At 42.2% G+C, this 19833-nt stretch overlaps 1 protein-coding gene across 5 annotated transcripts in view; it reads right to left on the bottom strand.

Moving 5' to 3' along the window:
• The window catches only part of SPATS2L (spermatogenesis associated serine rich 2 like), a 165413-nt gene that overhangs the window by 93977 nt on the left and 51603 nt on the right, over window positions 1-19833 (bottom strand). The window contains exon 1 of one of the 5 annotated variants that reach the window (XM_013045709.2): window positions 1950-2080. The exons of the other annotated variants lie outside the window; for them this stretch is intronic. The gene's annotated coding sequence lies outside the window, so the exon portion shown is untranslated. Of the gene's footprint in view, window positions 1-1949; window positions 2081-19833 lie in introns of those variants that run through there. 5 annotated transcript variants of the gene reach the window in all.

Genomic DNA, 19833 nt, shown 5'->3' with positions numbered 1-19833 from the left:
AATCACTTAGAATATCACTTGAACGCATCTAGGGCAAGATGTGCTGATGCAAGTTTCAGACCTCTCTCAACAGCCCGGCACTGGCGCGGGAGGCTCGGCCGCCCTCGTGTATGCTGCACGCCGAGGCAGCAGACAGCACAAAGCACACTCTACGGCAGGCCCGGCTTTGAATTTTCCATTTAGTGCTGGCAAATGCGTATGAATGAAGATTACCCATTTTTGCATAGAGTGCCAAACCACCTCCCCGAAGCAGCAGAATGCAAATGAAAGCAAAAGAGCAGAGGGGAACTCAAATCAATGAATGCAGCGGATCCTGGGCCCTGCAAGCACCAGGGTGGGCGTGTGGCAGGCTTTCTTAGCATTCAGCTGTAGCAGGATTTTTCTATTTAATGTGAAATTATTTCATTTCCTATGTCTCTGACGGCTTGAGAATATAAATAAATGCTTTTTACTAAAAGTGACCCGATGCTGGCGCTCGGGGAAGGCTCTGCTTCTGATCGCTGGGCTTTCAGGCAAACATGCGTTTCCATAGAGATGTGGGTGACCTGGGCCCGGTGCAAGTACCCACTTGTACCAGCCGTTCAATTATGTTTCAAGATGCAGTGATGTCAGCTCGAGGCTTTAAAACATGCCCATCTTCAGAGATGCCTTGGGAAAGGTGAAGTGACTGGCCTTGTGAGGTTCGGAAGAAGCACGCTCTAACAGGCTCCCTCACCGCAGATGACACCTGCTTGCTCCCATCCCCCTCCTGGCCCTCGAGCAAATCTCTGATCCCAGAGGGGTGTGGACACAAAAGCCCAGCTCAGTTCTCCTTCACACACCAGAGCACCAACTGCATTACACAGACTCCCCAAATGCTGAAAAAGGACACCCTTTCCTTCTCTTTCCTAGTCCCCTAGCTATGGGCAAGTCCTACTGAGGGCAATGCTTGTTCTCATGCTCTATGGGGACTGCGCGCAATGGTTACAAAAGAACCCTAACCGAACTCTTACTGTGGCCGGGGCACCGCACTAAGCACCTTGCACGTATTAACTCCTTTAATCCTCCTAATAATTCTATGGAGTATGCTGGCCTCATTTTACAGAAAAGGGAATGGAAGCACAGAGAGTAAGCTACTTACTCGAGTCACACCCCTCAACTTGGACCTACTGAATCCTTCTGTCACCGGAGGGAGACAGACATAGACACGAAAACACAGACGAAGGCCAGACGAGGAGGTGGAGAAGGAAATCAGAGTGTAGACTCAGGAAATCAGAGCTGGAACGGAGCTGGCTCCAGCAGCAGGGCAGAGCAGCCCCAGGGCCGTTGCAGACACCCGCACGGCAGAGGGGGCACGGTGGGCTCGCGGCCAGCGGGGGCTGCATGCTTTTTAAAAACTTTTTACAGCAACTTTATAAAAGAAACCCTGATAGTCGCCTCCAAAGAAAACATGCATCGTGGTTCTGCAACATAACTCTGGACTGGCAAAGAGAAATCCTAACTCAACTTGGCAAAGAGAAGCTACACGTTCGGAGCCAGCTCTGTGGAAGCTGGCTCATTTGTCGTGGAATAAACACCTGGTAAAGGAACCATCCGTTTTTCAGAGCCGTGTTTCCTTGCAGAAACCTCTGTTCCAAGAAGCTCACAATATTCCTAATTCATGAAGTCAGAACTCTTTGAGTAAACGTTTAATGATTTTCTCCAAGTAGCATGGAAAGGTTTTTCCTGCTTCCTTGAAATGGCACTGGCCCAGTAAAGACAGTCTAAGATGACTGCCTCACAGGCCCCAGCCTTGCGTGGGGAGGGAGTACTAGGAAACTGAGGCAGCACCTTGATATCCAGCAGGAGAGAACCCACAAGGAGCCAGCCCCTCTAAAGCATTGATAATCCCCACCCCTCAGCGCCCCCAACCCCACCAGCACAATTACTGTTCCTCCTAAGGCTTTCTGACAAAATCAACCTCAACTCACTTTTTAAGGCTTCCCAGCGTGTCCCAAATCAGGGCTCCTCGTGCAAGGCTGAGCTTCTGGCTCTCTCACCAGGCAGATAAGCCCAGTTCTCCGACCGGCCACCTTTATTGACATGCTTTTACCATGACCAGTAAGTCATCTCAGTAGTGACGCGGGTGGAATCAGAAACCAGGGTAGGTGGCAGGATCCTGGGTGTGGCCCAGTAACCCGCAGTAGGCTGGTGGCCTACACCTGAGGCTCGGAGGGACTCACCTTCGGGAAACGGCTTGCTAACTGGCCAGTGCTTTGCCTTTGGGCTCTTAAGAGTGAATTCCCGGTTCTCCACTCTTTCTATCCTAGGGAAGGCACAGCTCTAAGACCGAACTTGCAACCTTTACACGGACTGCCTCGGAGGCTAAGGGACATACAGGCTGGGACTCTAGTCATCATTCCAAAGGTCAGTTTCTGGGTATGGTCATCTGCGGAAGGCTTCTAATCTTCCCGTGACACTAGTGCAGGCCTATCAATCAATTAGCAAACATTCCTGGCACGACACCCTGTGGCCTGCCCTATCCCCTCCCCCATCTAAAACCTGTTCCAGGTTCTAGACCTAACTGGAGGAAGCATCTGCTGGCTACTTGTGCACTAAGTGAATCGTGTACTACCATGTCCACGGGTATGTACACTTTACGAAGGGTCATGCTCTCATCCGGAGGAATGAAATTCTCATGGTCAACGTTCAGTCCTTACCGGAAAAGCTCATGGGAGATGTATGGGGGTGGAGATAACCCCTGGCTGTGGAGGGGAAGGGAGAATGGAGAAGGCTTTCTTACCTGTCACGCCTGCTCTACCTAGAGGCAAGTTAGTCCTATGTATGTTACCTCTGTTTGCTGGTTTGGTTTTTAAAAAAACGAGTATGCGAATTCAACATATTTTCAGAAAGGTGCTATTTCTCCTTCGGGGCAGGCCTGTCTTGGTCCCCAGCATAGAGCCCATGTGAGTCACGACCCACAGGCAAAGTCATCCAAGGAGCGCCTCCCCTCCCCCCCGCAACCGCTGGCCCTATGGTAGAGTGCTAGAGGCCTGGGCGTGAATTAGGTGCTTCCGTCAACATCCAGAGTGCCTGTCCATAAATGATTACAGAAAGGAAACTGCCAATTTTCTGCTATTTCGATTCTTCCTTATTTTCTTATGACGGAAAATAAATAATTACCAGGATCCCAATTCTGCCTCTTACTAGTCTTGGTATTTGGGCAGACACAAAATTCTCAGTGGCTCTGCTTCCTCACCAGTAAAATGAGGATGCTAATAATAAGGACCTCATTGGGTGGTAATGACGGTGACATGAGTTCATGTTCGTAAAAGTGATGAAAACAGTGCTTGGGCACACAGCAGGTGTTAGAAAATAAATATAAATAGAGAAATCATCTCACTGGATTCCTCCACAGCCTGTGTGATTGCTTTTCCATATTCCTCGTTTTACAGGTGAGAAATGAAGCCTGGCATCTAGGTGGTCATGCAGCTAGCCAGTGATGGGGCTGGCCCTCAAAACGCAACCTTCTGACCACAAAGTGTCCTTATAGGGCTATGCCCTCCCCTCTCCTGGACACTGACACCTTATGGGAGGACCAGGACAACTCCAGGGAGGCGTGGGTGGCAGGCTAAGGCCCGGATGCAGCATTGCCAGAAGGGATATAAATTCACAGGGCTCTGTGCCCACAGGGTCATTTGTTTTTGTTCTTTCTCACAAAGACCTCTTCGCCACAGAATGGCTTGGAAACCCATGCCAGGTCAGAGTTTCCAGCCGTGTAACTAACCAGATGTGATCGAAGCTCTGGTGACCAAACTCACAGCTAAGGTACTCTTCAGAGGACGATAAGCAGTTACAATACAGAGAGAGCAAAGTTCAAATGAAGTCTTACAGCTAATTAGAGAACAACTTATAAAGTACTAAATCTCCTTTCATACATTCTGATTTCAGGTAACTGTATTAAGGATGGATAAAAGAGAGGGAATGAATATGATTTTAATGCCCTTGAGTTTATTCTAATGCAATCACGGATAATAAAAACTCATTTTCACCATTTTATGATATGCTAAAAATTCTACAGTTCATATTTACTATCTTAGTAAATTCTTTCAATTTCTAATTGTAATAAAAAATACAAATTTGTCACCTGAAATATGCTATGGTGGGAAAATTAATACGGACTTTAAAAGTACTTCAAATCTATAAGATATTTATAGATTTAATGAATTACAGAAAGAATCCTTTCCCTTTCAAAGGAATAAACTCCACTTCTCCTTTCTCTTTTCCAAAGTACCTAGCAGAGTGTCTTGGACAATTAAATGTTCAGGGAAGATGTGGAAAAGAGGAATAAATGTCTTCTCATTTTATTTTTCCTTCTTTGATTGCAATGAGCCTTTAATAATTCATTCCTTGGCGTTCAACATCTAGGACTGGGTTATAATTTTAAGTGCCACTATTAAAACCAGCAGCATCGAATGCTGTTCTAGCTACATCACTTTACACACCCTCCAATCCACTCCTAATCCTCCTCTTCCTCTCACCCGGCAATATTTTGGTCATTCTCAAGGTCAAGGTCTAATCATGAGCACTGAAGCCCTCCACATCTTCCCATCTCAAACAGCAGGTGCCCCATCTCTTTAAGCAGGTAACTTCCCCAATGTCTTCTACTTGTTTTATTTCTTCCTCACCTAAAGTCTTGTTTTTAGGGTAACCAGGTCACTAGACTAACCCTCTAGTTCACTCCTCTCCATCAAAACCTATACTCTGCCCAAAAGAGAAGGGCTGACACTGTACACTTTCTATGGAATATGAGAAAACAAAAATTAATTGGCTTTCTACCCAATGCTAAACAACATCTAACCACTACCATTTATATACACCCCTATGAACTCTACCCACACATATGGATTTTTATTGCTGTGTACACCCATATGTACGCTGTGGGTTCTTTTGTAGAAAGACCAGTTCTTTCCTGGTCTACCTGTTTACTCCTTTAGTTTATAGCATGAAAGGCCTGGGAGCATGCACCTGACCCTCTCTCCAGCCTGCCCTGTGGCTCAGCTCGCACTGGGGGAAGTTCAGAAAGCACCGCATGCTTATGATGGTCTATAGGCCTCAGCAATATGTAGTTTAATCTCTTCTAAACCATTTTTCTAAAGATTGTATCACAACTGGTTTTTGTACAGTAGTTCAAATATTGTACAGGCCTCTCAAATAAATATAATACCATATATTATTTCCCTTCGGAAGACTGTTAGTCATCCAACCTACCTTAAAGCAATTTTCAGGTGTAAATGTATTAGGTTTTGATCCTTTGTTCTATGGAAATGATCCATCTCTCACCGGCTTGATTCCACCATACCATCCTTGGAGGATTGATAGAGACGAGCAATCGGGGTGGTTTGATTTTTTACTGATGCTAAAAATGTCAATATCCAGTCATAGAAGTCTCTTGAGGGCACTGCCTGCGGGCTGGACACTGCATGAAGGGGGTAATATGCACATGTGTGTCCCTGTGGGAAATGACACTCAGTGCCCCTTCTGGAGGGATGGACATCGTGGGGCATTGGGTGGGGTGTGTCAGAACCAACAGAAATAAGACCGGCATCTTAAATTATCCTGTAATGTCTACAGTCACGTTTATAAAAGGGCCTTCTAGAGGGGCAAGAAGGCTCTAGCTTAGGTGGGTTTTCAGACAGGACTTCTGCCGGGAGGGGCCGTTTTAGACTGCTTTAGGGAAGTTCTGGCAGCGATGGGAACCGCATTCCCGGTGAAGAGGAAAGGCGAACCGGAAACCCCTCTGGCGGAAACACGTAAGTCACGTGTGGGGCCGGAGAGAAAGCCTGCCTCCAGAGTTCACAGAAGGCAACCGATAAATATTTATTGGGGGTCCGCTACGTATCTTGGATAGATGCAAAGTGTTTACTTATTGTAATGCAGTATAATTTTAAGACTGGCTCTGAACAGGGTTAAGAGTAGCAGGGATAAGCGATTAGATGACCTCGGAAAGCAGTTCGCGAAAGGTGTGTGGTGAGGTTTCGGTTATACACTTGTCCTGCTTGTAATGCGGCAAAGAGATCATGTCCTGGTTTTGCTTTCTTTTTAGCAAATGGGAGAGTTCCTTGTCATCTTTCCCCACCCCAATTCTCTGGCCCACTCCCCTGTCATTTTTGGTTATGGGTTCTGAAACCAGACCCAATTTTCTCTATTATTTTTGATATGCTGAATTGAAAACTTGACCTTTTTTTTTTTTTTAACCATTTCAACTTGATGCAACTTGATTATTTGTCTCTTTAGTTTTGCAAAAATATACACTTTAATCTGACTAATATTAAATATATACTCCAAAACAAAAACTATGCAGCTGAGTTTCATCACTCTAGGAAAGCAACTCATAAATTGCATTAAAAATTTCATTTGGTTCTATTTTTACCTGACTTGTATCCTGGGAATACCTAACAGTTAATATTATGTCATTTACCAAAATTGGTCTTGAAAAAGAGATAACCAGACACTGAAAAGACACTCTTGTTTGTTTCACTAAGTGGTTCTTTTAAAAATATGAGTAAGTGTTAAAGAGGGAAAATGTCTTTGAAAATTAATCTACTTTTTAAAAAAATCTATTTCTGAATGGCTGCCAGCCAGACTTCAGTTGGTTTCATTTTTCATTTCAAGTCTTCTAATATATGACTAGACAGAATGAAACCACTCTAGATAACCTCATAGAAAACATTGGGGAAGGATAAGGAAAGACTACCAAGACTACATAATGCTCACAGTTTTAGTTTAATTTTTTAAAAAATTCTGAAGCTATGCCATATGATGGGGAAAAAATAAATTGATCTGTGACAAAGCATTCTCCTTCTTCAAATCTCTGGAAAATCCAGCAGCCTCTTGCTTTACAAAGACTTCTCATGTCTGATAACACTGTCATGCCTTTAGCAAGAGCTATCATACACTGAGCTCATTCATTCATTCATTTAGCAAACATTTAGTGAGCACCTCCTTTTGTGAGGCACTGTCTTAGGTGCTGGGGAAGACAATAGCAAACAAAACAAAAACTCCTCAAGCACTGCATTGGGTTTTATCCTTTGTTTCAGATACGGGAACTAGGTGTAGAGAAGTTCAGGTCAAGGTCCCAGAGCTGGTCAATAGCAAGGCAGGGACTCCAGTGTCTGAAACTGATTCCCAGGCACGGGCTTATCTCCCTAGACTGCTGCCATTGTTTTGGTTCAACGCACATAAAGCAAACTGTTTAAAAACTATTTCATGGGTTCACTCCAGTTGGGAAGTCTTCATATTCACAAGCATTAGAATTAGAAATGTAAAGCTGGCTTGGCAGAAAAGCCAAATGGGATAGAAAAATTATCAATGGAAAGACCAATATTTTCTCAATGCTTTAAATTTTGTTCTCCACTTCCCAGTGAGGACAAATCTTGGTGGAATACACTTTGCCAAACCATTTTTCATCCTCCTGCTCACCTTTCCCTTTACTTGCTACCTCCTTGTGTTCCCTCCCCCTTTTTCCTGTTACCACTTATGTCTTTGTTATTCTTTAAATTTTTAAAAAAATTTCCAACTGAGGTAGAGTTGACATGGAATATTAACATCTGGTGTCTTTAAGTGGAAGGTGCTGTCGTAAGAGTCATGTGTCTCCTGGCACAGGATTTATTCAGGTGTAGGCTGGGCGACCACTTAGTGGGATGCTGGAGAAGGGACTCACTTCTAATTCAGGAAAATGGGGGACCTCTGAGTCCCTTGCAACTCCAGGATTCCAAAAGGGGAGGCAAGGTGGTTTTGTAATCATTCCTCAGTCTTTCCTCTACGTTTCCCATGAAGTATCTCATTCTGCCATTGTCATATTGTTTAAAAGCTTGAAAAGAACATTGAAATCAAATTAGGCCTAGCTGATACTAGGCATACTCCCAGAAGTGAAATATTTCCTCTAGGCTTTTTGTGCCTAGGGCTCTGAGATGGTCATGGAAAGAGCCTGCTTGTAGGCAAGATGTGAAATGCTTCCAAATATATGGCTTTGTTGGAAAATAATTTGTGACTTACCACTGAGGCAAAATCGAAAGAAAATTGTCACCAGAAAGGCACAAATACTTTCTGTGTAGCTTATATTTTTTTGTTTGATTTGGTTCATAAATCTATCTGACTCCCATGGAATGCATCTCCAGATCTCAACTTACCCACAGTCCTGCAAGCTGGAACAGCTTCAACATTCAACATCCTTCCCTCACTACCTGTTTCACAGAGAGAGGTCTAGTAATTGTCCACTCTTCTGGAATCTGGAGTCAGAAGAGACTCAGAAGTGTCCTGTCTTCCTGACTACAAGTGAGCCTCCTTTCCCGCACCCTCGCTAAGTAGCCATCCAGTGTCTGCTCAAACAAATTCCAGATGGAGATTCTGCCCCTCTTAACATAGCTGCTGCGGCATGAGACTAGTTTTGAGTAAATTCTTAGGTAATAATGGAGTCAACCTATATTCCTATAATTTCCCATGCAAGGCTCCTAGCTAGGCCTTCGGATAGTCTGAGCACACTTCCCCACGTGTCACATTTGTCCTACATATGCTTTCTCTATTCCAGTATAAAATTGTTCATAGAATCACAGGATGTTAGATTGGGTAAGGACTTCACAAATCTCTAAATTATTTTATGGATAAAACATTTTGTATTGTTGAAACTTCAGAACCTTCTTTATGTGCGTGCTTTCACTCTTCATGGGACATAGTGTTGCGTCGTCTCACCCTGGTATAGAAGATACCTATACCATATGTTATGTTATATCATATTGTATACCGAGATATTGTATAACAGTCTGTATATGTATTCGTTCTATGGGCTTATTCCTTTTTTTAATGCAACCTAAGTTTGCATTTTATTGACAATCACATCACACTACACATTGGTCATAATGAGCCTATATTAATGAAATTCCCAGGATTTTCTCATTCGATCTATTCGATCCATTACTAAGTTCCATTTTCCCCAACCTTTACTTTTAGAGTTGATTTTTTTGGGAACTTAAGTGCATGTGGATATATTTATTTTAAATCAGTTTTGTCTTGTTAATTTGGCCAGTTTTTCCAGTTGACTGGAATTCTTTTGGATACCAAATCTACAACTTTCCACTCCAACTCTACATTTCCCTTCAGTCATTCACAAGCTTGAAGGATATCATTTATCTAACTTATGCCATTAAGTACACAATCTGGGCTTGAATCTCAGCTCTGACGCCTAAGATATGTGTGACCTTGAGGAAGTCACTTAAACTCTGTGCTGCAGCTTACTCATCTATAAGGTGGGAATAAAGTATTGACTGCATGGGATGGTGGTAAGGATTAAATAAACTAATATATGCAGAGTAACAGAACAGTGCTTGACACATAAGAATCAACAGGTATCTGTTATTTCTATTATTTTTTATCCAATTCATCATTGTTAAAGTCATTATTAAAGAAGAATCTAGAATAAAACAGAAGTAATTGTAAATCACTTTCCTTTTTTTTTTTTTTTTAAGATTTTATTTATTTATTTGACAGACAGAGATCACAAGTAGGCAGAGAGAGAGAGAGGAGGAAGCAGGCTCCCCATGGAGCAGAGAGCCCGATGTGGGGCTCGATCCCAGGACCCTGGGATCATGACCTGAGCTGAAGGCAGAGACTTTAACCCACTGAGCCACCCAGGCGCCCCTGTAAATCACTTTCTATGATCACATGAACATAATCTTCAGTACTCTTTGGGTCTGGTTATGCAAACCTACTTGTGAATCTGCACAACTACTGTTATTCCATTCATATTTCTCTATTAAATCCACAATGAAATCTGGAGATATTGTAAAAACTGGCTGCATGATATTCCTCTATACCATAACTACCACATTTTCTTTTTTTCTTTTCTTTTTTTTTTTTTTAAAGATTTTATTTATTTGACAGGGCGAGACACAGCAAGAGAGGGAACACAGCAGAGGGAGTGGGAGAGGGAGAAGCAGGCTTCCTGCTGAGCAAGGAGCCCGATGTGGGGCTCGATCCCAGGATGCTGGGACCATGACCTGAGCTGAAGGCAGAGGCTTTAACCCACTGAGCCACCCAGGCACCCACTACCACATTTTCTTCATCTTGCATTCCAATTACTCTATCGAACAAGAATATCACTTAGTCCCCCTTGATTTCTTGTTGGCGTCTAATGATTATCACTTTCATTTCTGAATGTTCTCAAAAATTTCAGAATGAATTCTAAAATTCTGCTGAGATTCTATGTTTTCTCTTTTTGCCAATCCCCGGGCATTGGGGGCTTTATCCATTTGCTGACATTCCTTCAAGATGGGTGGTTGGAGAGGGAAAGTCATGGGTCTGAGTGTTCTCGGGCCCGTGGATGCAATCTGGGCCAGGAGACCCCAATCCACCAGGAAGGGCTACGGATCTGGTATTATGTTGCCACGGGCCTCAATTTCCTCTTATCATCATTTTGTTCTACCCTTACCAGGTGGGAAATCATGATCCTTGATTAAAAGCCAAGAATAAGAAGAGATGAACAGTCCTTTGTTTTTCTTGTCAGAGGTCCTGTCCTTCTCTTGTACTTTTTTCTACAATAGCAAAATAAAATTCTACAGTAAAAAGTACAACTAAAAATAATACTCCACTCTTGACAAGAAATTGTAACTATGTTATTATCAAAAATGGGAACAACACACTTGGCATCATAAGCATTCTAATTTTCTACATCTGGTTTATTCTGCGACCTTCATTTTCTGTAGAATTGTTCCTTGCCAGCTTTTTAAGTCCCTTTTGTTGTTTTTAGAATTTTTTTTACATACTTCAGCTCACTCTGGACTCTAGGCTTCCTGACACCATTCTAGTGGGATTATCTCTCTCTTTGGTATTTGTTCTTGGTTATTTGCCTGTCCTTGCATTCTTCTTTAAATGGCCTTTTATATTTTGAGTTAATTCGAGCATGCCCTTTGCGGCCATGGCCATCTCTTTACCTGTTTTAGAACTTTCAGACCTCTAGTTCTAATTGTTCAAAAAACTGTGAACTCTCAGAGTTGACAAATGTGTGTGTGTGTGTTTGTGTGTGTGTATGTGTGCATTAACTTTGATAATCTGGGAAAATATTCATCATTATATTATCAGAATTTCATCTTTTTTTTTGCTTAATTCATTACATATACAATGAGTGTCCACGCACGTGTGCACGCGCGTGTGTGTGTCATTTACTGGGTATCAGCTATATGCCAAGTTCGGTCTTATTTACTAGGATACAAAGATAAACATGATAGATATAGTGCTGCCCTCTTGATGCTAAAAGTTTCACAACAAATAGATAAGTGAGTGCAAAGGCACTCATGATCCAGTGTGATACGAATTTGAGAAGGAAGTTTAAGAAGCTTTGAGAGCACATAGAAAGAGCCCTAATCTCAGTTTTAAAAGTTGGGTTTCTCATCTCTTTAATCTAGTTTCCCCTATAGAATCCTATTTATTTCTTTTCTGAGGTTCGCAATTTCGCTCCTAATATCTGAGATACACATCTGGCTATCTCCATCACCTGCTCTTTGGTTATCATAAAAGCTAAAATGACATGGTCACTATCTTCCAAGAGTTTTGGCATGTAGTAGACATGCAAATGTTATTGAATAAATGGATCAAGTTTCCTTCTACCTCTATTTCACCAACCAATCTCTTCTTCGTTAAAATTAGATCCAAAGTAGTAGCTCCTTTCACTTCCTTTACCTTCCTAGAGATGAAAATAAGGTAAATTGGTATCTGAAATTCTGTCTTCCTTTAAACATGAATAAGACTTCTAGCAGATGCCAAAAAATTTAAGTTTCTCATCACTCCCATTTATTATTTTTGGGTCACTTTTGTATGCTATATCAGAAGTAAATGACACCAATGCTTGATATGGCTGGAAGGTCTCAGTTCATTTATTCTCTCAAAACTATTTACGGAGTGCCTACTATGTGCAAGAAACTGTTCTGGTCACTGTATTTTTTTCCTTCCTCCTTTTAACTTTGCCAGGTGTGTGTCCTTTCTTGGGTTTACAGATACCCACCCTTCTGCCTACCTTGGAACATCTGGATTCCTGCTGCATGGGACAGCTTATTGTCCATTTCTTCTCTGTCATAAATCCTGCCATTAACCAACCTGTTTTTAACTGCAGATTAATTCAAGCAGGGTTTCTCAATCTTTTGGTAAGGAAAACATTCTTATTTTCCTGTGATGTTACTGAAATACCAAATTAAGTGATTTTTAAAAGTCAGAGCTATGAGACAAAGCACTACATTGTTTGGTAACTGCATCCGTAACCACCTGCCATTAAAAATCATTGATCTTGGGGTGCCTCAATGGCTTAGTAGGTTGGGTGTTTGACTCTGAGTTTCGGCTCAGGTCATGATCTCGGGGTTGTGAGATACAGTGTCACATGGGGCTCTGGGCTCAGTGGGGAGTCTGTTTGAGATGATCTCTTTCCCTCTGCCTCTGCCCTGCTTGTGTTCTCTTTCTCACTTTCTCCCAAAATAAATACATAAAATCTTAAAAAAAAATCATTGATCTTAATGATGGAAGTAATTAACATGCTAGAAGAACACAGCCAAATTTATAGTACTATTTCATTGATTCATCAACAGGACCTGTAACTTTCAGGGATTTGAACTTCATTTACATATTCATATACCCCATATGCAGCATAAAAACTGGAATTCACTTTCAACTCTCAGACATGTAAATATCAGCATTATTTTCTTAATTCCTCTGATCTACTTTTTGCAAAGTCATTTACATAATCTGTAATCAAATATAAAAACTGTCCCCCAAATAAACCACAACTTATTTTCCATATAAAATAAAGATATACTATTTTCTTGAAAAGTACAGACTTTCATCAGAGTTTCTATACCAAGTATTTGAGTCATCAAATCACTTTCATTGGCTGTGTTTTGAGCTCAGAGTAATTTGTCAGTAAAGAAACAACAAATCCATTTGTCTTTGGTATTTTCCTGGTGTCCTGCTAACAAATTGCTCTGTCCACACGAGGTCATGGCCACCTGACCTGGAAGTGGGCTTTGCTGAGTCAGGAGGTCAGAGATCACCATGGACTGCTAAATAAGCAACAATGCATAAAAATAACAGAGATAGAGGGGAAAAGATCCTAATGCTAATTAGCCTATCAGCTAGGCCAAATACAGTTTCGTCCAAAGACAAAAAGAATTTTGCATTGGGCAAGAAAACTTTCAATGAAAAGCAGAAAACAAAAATCATGTGTAGTGAGTTGCCTAAGAGTCCTGATGTTTTATCCCATTAGGTATATCATTTTAATAACACTGATCAAGACTTTGCAATACGGTTAAGAAGCAACTTTTGAAAAATGTTAAGTCTGTTTTCAAGTTTGAATTGGTCACAATTACCAAGAAATATAGAGCAAATTTTAGGAAAAGCTAATTATATCTGGGGAAAGTCTTAGTAAAATTACTTCTTTTGATTAGGATATAGAACATATGAATGAAATAACTAAACATGTTTAATTTACTAACAAGAAGTAACTGAGATATACTAATACTGTGATCCCTATGATCATTAGCAACCTCTAGAGTGTATAAGTACAAATACAGTCCGTAGTGGCCTTGGACTCTTTGAGCAGGAAGTTTACCCAGCAGACATCACCTGGGAGTCACTGTGATGGTTCACATTCGACATTATTAACCCTTTTACTGCTGGCATGTCAGTGGTTCTCTTTTTTCCTTTTATTTTCATCTCATATACTTCACACAATTATATATGGTATTATACCTATTGGCAACTCAAGGCCATGAGTGATCAGCAAAAATGGCAGATTTTGTTTCTTATTTGAGACTACAGTTCTCATCTAATAGTTTCTTAAATTACCTTCATTTGAAATTCTTGGCACAGCAAAAAGTTTTATTAACTCCCTCCAGGTAAAAACAGATGGACATAAGAACAAAAAAGTAGACATAAACAGACCTTATTTTCTTGGGCTTAAGAGGCCTTTTCAGATGTGCCAATCAGTATAAAATGAAGAGAGTACCCTGTAGAAAATAAACCCTTGGGTCAAGAACAAAAATATCAACATAAGAACAGTCATGAGTCTGTTGACCACTAATGTATAGAAGTGGGTGGAATGAAATAATCAATCTGTGCTCAAGAAATTAAGTCCATGGCAATGCGCTCAACTGATCATTTGCAAGACATGACTGCTGATTTATGGTTTCTGGGTGGCTAATGAGTTGCATTAGAATCCCAGCATGTTCATGTTGGAAAAGAACTTCAAAACATCTCAGTGAAATTTCTCTTTTTATAAAAAGACCTGAAGTGTATAAGGAACTTGCCAACTAAAAAGCAGCAGGGCCAGGCCTTGAATATATGTCTTCTAGTCCTATTCTATTCAAGAACATTTTATCAAGAACTTCCTAGATATACAAACCCGTGCCAAGAACTAGAAAAAGAGTGAGTGGAGTACCAACCCTGGCCTCAGAGAACTTTTGATTCTGCTGAGGGTTACCAGCCAGATAAAAAGGACACATGTCAATGCACACTATTAGAGGAGAAGTACAAGGTCTTATTAGAGCACTTTGACTTGTGGGGGAAAGGGGCAAATAAGCAAGATTAGGAGAGTCAAGGAAAGCTTCAAGATGGAGATCAGACCTACATGGATCCTGATTACCCAGAGGAATGGGGCGCAGTGAAAAGGGAACGAAATGGGAGAACATGATTTTAGCAGAGGAACTCGGATACACCAAAGCCAAGATGTGAAAGACATTTGGGCTTGACAGGGTGATCATTATCCCTAGAACCAAATGAAGAGATGAATCTAGAGAGAAAGACGTCTATGAACCAGGTTATGGAGCCTCAACTTGATCCTGAGGTTAGCAAGCAGTCCCTGAAGGGTCTTAAGTGAGGGGTGGAACCAGCCAGAGGCACATTGCAGGGTGAATGCTAAGGCAGTGCAGGGATCAGACTGGTGTGGAGCAAGAGAAGTCAGTGAGCCACTGACACCGGAGAGCGCATGTCCTGGTCCTTAGAGAGAGAGATGCTCTAATGACAAGAGGTTGAACCGTCATCCTTACTGAAATTTTGTTAGCTCGAGTATATCACTGTAGAGCCGGAGCACCTCCGAGCTCACAAAGTCCAGTACGTGGACCTTGAAGACTAAAAACCAGGCTCTGAAACGGGCCTCAACCAAAAGGCCTTGCGTGCGCAACCAGCTAGCGGCAGCCCCAGAGAGCAGTCGCATCGCTGTCGCACCCAAACCAGGGGAGATGCCACCCTCCCTGAGCCCCTGGGTCCTCGGCTCTACACGGGAGTGATAATACCTATTTGTCTACTTCATAATGATACTGTGAGGACACGCCCTCTTCCTCAGCAGGAAATGAGAGTCATACTCCCTACTTCATAGCAATGCTGTGAGTTAAAAGATAACATATGTAAACACACGTAGGTCTAACACTTGGGTAGCAGGAATACAAGGTTGTTAGTTTCTTTTCCTGTGGTAATGCAAAAGCTGTTCTCTGTGAAAGTAACTGACTCAACAAACACAGGTAAAAACGGTCGACTTCATTTACGCTAGGCTCTACCCAACTGACTTAATGAAGCAAGTCAGTGAATGTTACATTGTGAAGATTCTCCTTTTCAGTGGGGATTGTCTTGGTTGATAAAAAAGCAAGAATGAAAACACACACTTTCTTAAAGTTAAAAAAAGAAAACAATACACCCGAGTGCATCCTTCCTTCGCAGCCCAGCCAGGCTCTCATTTGGAATGTCTCTCTCTGAGGCGCCTGGGTGGCTCAGTGGCTTGAGCCTCTGCCTTTGGCCCAGGTCATGATCCCAGGGTCCTGGGATCAAGCCCCGCATCGGACTCTCTGCTCAGTGGGGAGCCTGCTTCCTCCTCTCTCTCTGCCTGCCTCTCTGCCTACTTGTGAGCTCTGTCAAATAAATAAATAAAATCTTAAAAAAAAAAAAAAAAAGGAATGTCTCTCTCTCTCTCTGAAATGGCTGGCCCACCTGGGCTCCCCCTCCCTTACTGGGCTGCTAATCTACAAAATCTTTTTAAAGTAATGAAGGGGCCAGTCTAAAACGTGACTCTTGTCACTGATACAAAAAAAGAGGTCTATCAGCAACATAAACACGGCAACAGATGGGCGAACGTTGCCCATCTGAACACTGGCAAGGCCCTACGCTAAGTACCTCTCATGGATTATTTTATTTAATGTTGACCAGAAACCCGTGACATAGACCATTCTATTCTTCTCACGAAGAGAGAGGAAACTGGGGCATTCGTTTGCTATTGCTGCTGTAACAAATTAGCACAAAGTTCGCAGCTTCAAGGAACACAAATGTATTATCTTATAGTTCTGCAGGGCAGAAGTCCAACATGGAGCTCACTGGGTTGAAATCAACATGTCGCTGGGGCATCATTCTTCTCCGGAGGTTCCAGAAGAGGACCTGTTTCCTTGCCAGCATCGTACCTTCTCTCTGGCCATTCTTCCATTGTCACATCTCCCCCTTGCCCCCACTCTGACTTCAGCAATAGTATCTGACCCTTTCACTCTTCAGGAATGAAATTTCACCCTCTTGGGAGCAATGTAGCCCCAGCTGAGAATGCACAATCTACTCCAATCGGGGATGCTGGCGTTGAGGTAGAAGCTCTGGTTTATCTCCCACCCAAAGCTCCTTGGCTTTCCTTTCCTCTGCTGGGTTAGCAGCCATGCAGTTTGGATGGAACTGATTCGAGGCTTAAGCACTGAGCACGGAAAAATGTGTGCAAGGAAGGTACATACTGAGAACTCAAGACACGAGAGTTCCCGTTATTATTATACTATTATTTCTACAACAGACAATAGAAATGTTAAATTTGTACGTCAAATAAATGATCAGCCGAGAAACACATTTTAAATGCAATTTTTAACATCCCCCATATCCTTAAATTAATCCAATACTTAGGGAGAGCTATACATTTATTTTCTTGTTCCTGGTTAAAATAATGGATGTCCCTGATCTAATTCTGCCTTGGTTTTTATTACTTTTCTCAGTAACAAAAGCCAGGAACAAAATCGGATTTTGCTTCTAGCAGTTTAAATAGATAAAAATCAGTGTGACTGTCAAAATCCAGGTTGGTCTTGTCAGGCTGAGATGAAAACCAGGGTTCCACTTGAAAAAGATGAATGTGGACACTAACAGGAAAAAGCGCCTGGCTAATCGAGTAAACAAATAGGACTTGCAAGTCCCAGATGGAATATGTATAGCACTGTAATCAGCAAAATGTCTTTTTACGGTTATTTTCCTAGAACATTCTTAAAGTAATGCAGATCTTACAAGGGGGTGGGAGCAGTAGTACGATTTCTTTAAACTTAAAATTTTTATTTATTAGCTTTTAAAAAGTTTTATTATTTTTTTCTTTTCATCACAGCCCTCAAATACATGAAGTGTAGCGAAGTACCTCAGACTAATAGAATGATCTAGATCAAGAGGCGATAGACTAGTGTGACTTCTGTGGCCCAAAACGAGAGTAACCGGGCCAAGTTGGGATCTTGGTTTTATATTGAACCTACTTCGTTTGGAAACTTCACTTAGGTAATCTATTTTAATTAGGTGGTACAGTAGTCAAAGAATATTCTTGGAGTTAATTAAGCATCCACTTCGTGTCTAGCAGCAGAAAAGGCGTACCTCATTACACAAGGCCAGGACTGAGATCTGCAGGCTTACACCACCAGTCTTCTCCTGTAGTCTGGGCTCCTTCTGCACAGCAAGATTGCCTCCTCCTTCACATCCTTAGGTTTTTTTCTACAAGACTTCAAAGTCCCCTGGCTGAACTTGTGGTCAAGGCAGGCGTCTCGGGCTGGCTCTACGGAGCCCGAAGCAGAGCTGTTATCCCCATCACCTGTCCCCTCTGCTCTTCGGTAACGGAACTCTGAAGTCCTACCTGGGCACACGCACACCCAGCATAATCCAGGACCCCCTTGAGACTCCCCCATGCGGCTCCGTGCTGGCCAGTGGGATGTGAATGGAAGGAAGATGTATAACTTCTGGGTTGTCCCCTTAAAACGAGGGGTGTGGTCTCCTCTGCCTCTTGCCCCCCTCTCCTCGGCTGAAGGGTGACAATATCTTGAAACAGAAGTCTTAAGGACAGGATGGAAGAGCTACAAGATAAAAAGACGAGTCCCTCCATCAGCCTGCGCGCTCGCGTACATTTTCGCAGGGAGAAACTGACCTTTACATTTTGAGGCCACCGTTGTTTTGCTTTTATCGCAGATGCCAAATAGGCATCCTAACTAATATTTGCTCAAAAATTTCCCTCACTGCCCTTCTTAAAATATCTAGCATTTAATGTTTTGGATTAAGAAGACTTCTGTATCCTAAAGAACTATGAACAAATGTCCTAATACCTCCAAAGAAATCAAAATGGACAGGAAAAAGGCTGATTTTTAAATTAGCATTGTAATTTTTTTTTAAGCTATTTTGGATAAACCTAAGAAAGCACATAAAAACCATCATATATTCCTTTTATCTAGTTTCCACAACTAAAACATGGTGCAGAAAGTTGAGGAAGAAGGCAGCACACAGAAGATTCAAAATAAACAAAAAGAGGTATAGGATGGCATTGGATTGGCTTATTCAGAAAGCTGGAGGTCCTCTTAATACCGCGATGTCACACAGGATGGTGACGGACTGCCTCTTCCACTCCAGAAGGGAAACCATTTTCAACTGCAGCAAGAACGCCTTGACACTTGGGAGAAAAGTGTTCTCTGAGCCCTTGTTTAATCATGTGAATCCGATATTGAGGGAGGCTGTGAAATCTTTCTCTGTAGGTATTTAGAAACGGGATAGATTTTAATCTCTCAGGATGTCATGTTAGAGTTTTACCCCATGAGGTCAGGCAGGAGGACTGAGGACAACAAAGTCCCTCATTCAGGGGCCAGATGTGATCCCGACACACCCCTCTTTCTCCCTTCCTCCCTCTTTCTAGAATGACACTAAATTACCTTCTGCTTATAAGCAGTGAGAAGCAACAAGCTTCTGTTTCTCTTTGCTTTGTGTTCCAGAACAACATGCCTTCACCCATGTCTTCCATTCCCTAATGTGCCAAAAACTGCAAAATTTAATGTTAGGGAACTCTGTATGTGTGTACGCATGTGTGTGCAACAGTGGGGAACAGGGAGGTAGAGCTAGGAAAGGAGTTTCACAATATATCCAGATTGATGGCCACATCATTCTTTTCAAAGACACACACACACACACACACACACACACACATTCTGTTCTAATGCAGGGTTTGGGAAATCAGATAGGGGCTTCTGGGGAAGGGCCCTATAATGGCATAAGTCCCAGGCCTCCGTCCAGATACATCGAAGGCCTTCAAACACACAAGTCAAAATCCTGTCAACAAGTTTTATGTGTTTTGCTTGTACTTTTGGTGAAAAGAGTACTCTTTTTTAGGAAGATACATTTGAAAATGCAGAAAATCTTACTTATTAAGAGGTGATAAAAGCTGAAACAAAAGTGGTATAATTACCAGGCGGGACGCGCAGATTACAGAACCGCTGTGACCTCTCTTTACCTGCTACCTACCTTCCCTCCCCCATGAAGAAATGGCTTAGCTCACAGATGCATTTAGAAGTATAAACTGAGCCCGCCCCACTCAATCCCCCTTCCCCCACCTTAGGACCTTTCCGCCTGCCTGCAAACAGAGTGACTTCTCAGCTGCTCCTGACCATGCTCAAAGCTTTGGGCACAGGCACAGTCCCTGACTGAGTAGAAAATGTCCTATAATTTCCCATTTTGCCTGTGACTGGGTCTGCTTACTGCAGGGATAAAGTGTTAGCAAACCATTGAGGCCCTGATACAAAGCCACATTTTCCAGGA

This window comes from Mustela putorius, unplaced genomic scaffold (assembly GCF_011764305.1).
Source record: "Mustela putorius furo isolate JIRA1106 unplaced genomic scaffold, ASM1176430v1.1 tig00000275_pilon_pilon_pilon, whole genome shotgun sequence".
Lineage (NCBI taxonomy): Eukaryota > Metazoa > Chordata > Mammalia > Carnivora > Mustelidae > Mustela > Mustela putorius.
This window is presented reverse-complemented; position numbering and strand designations above follow the sequence as displayed.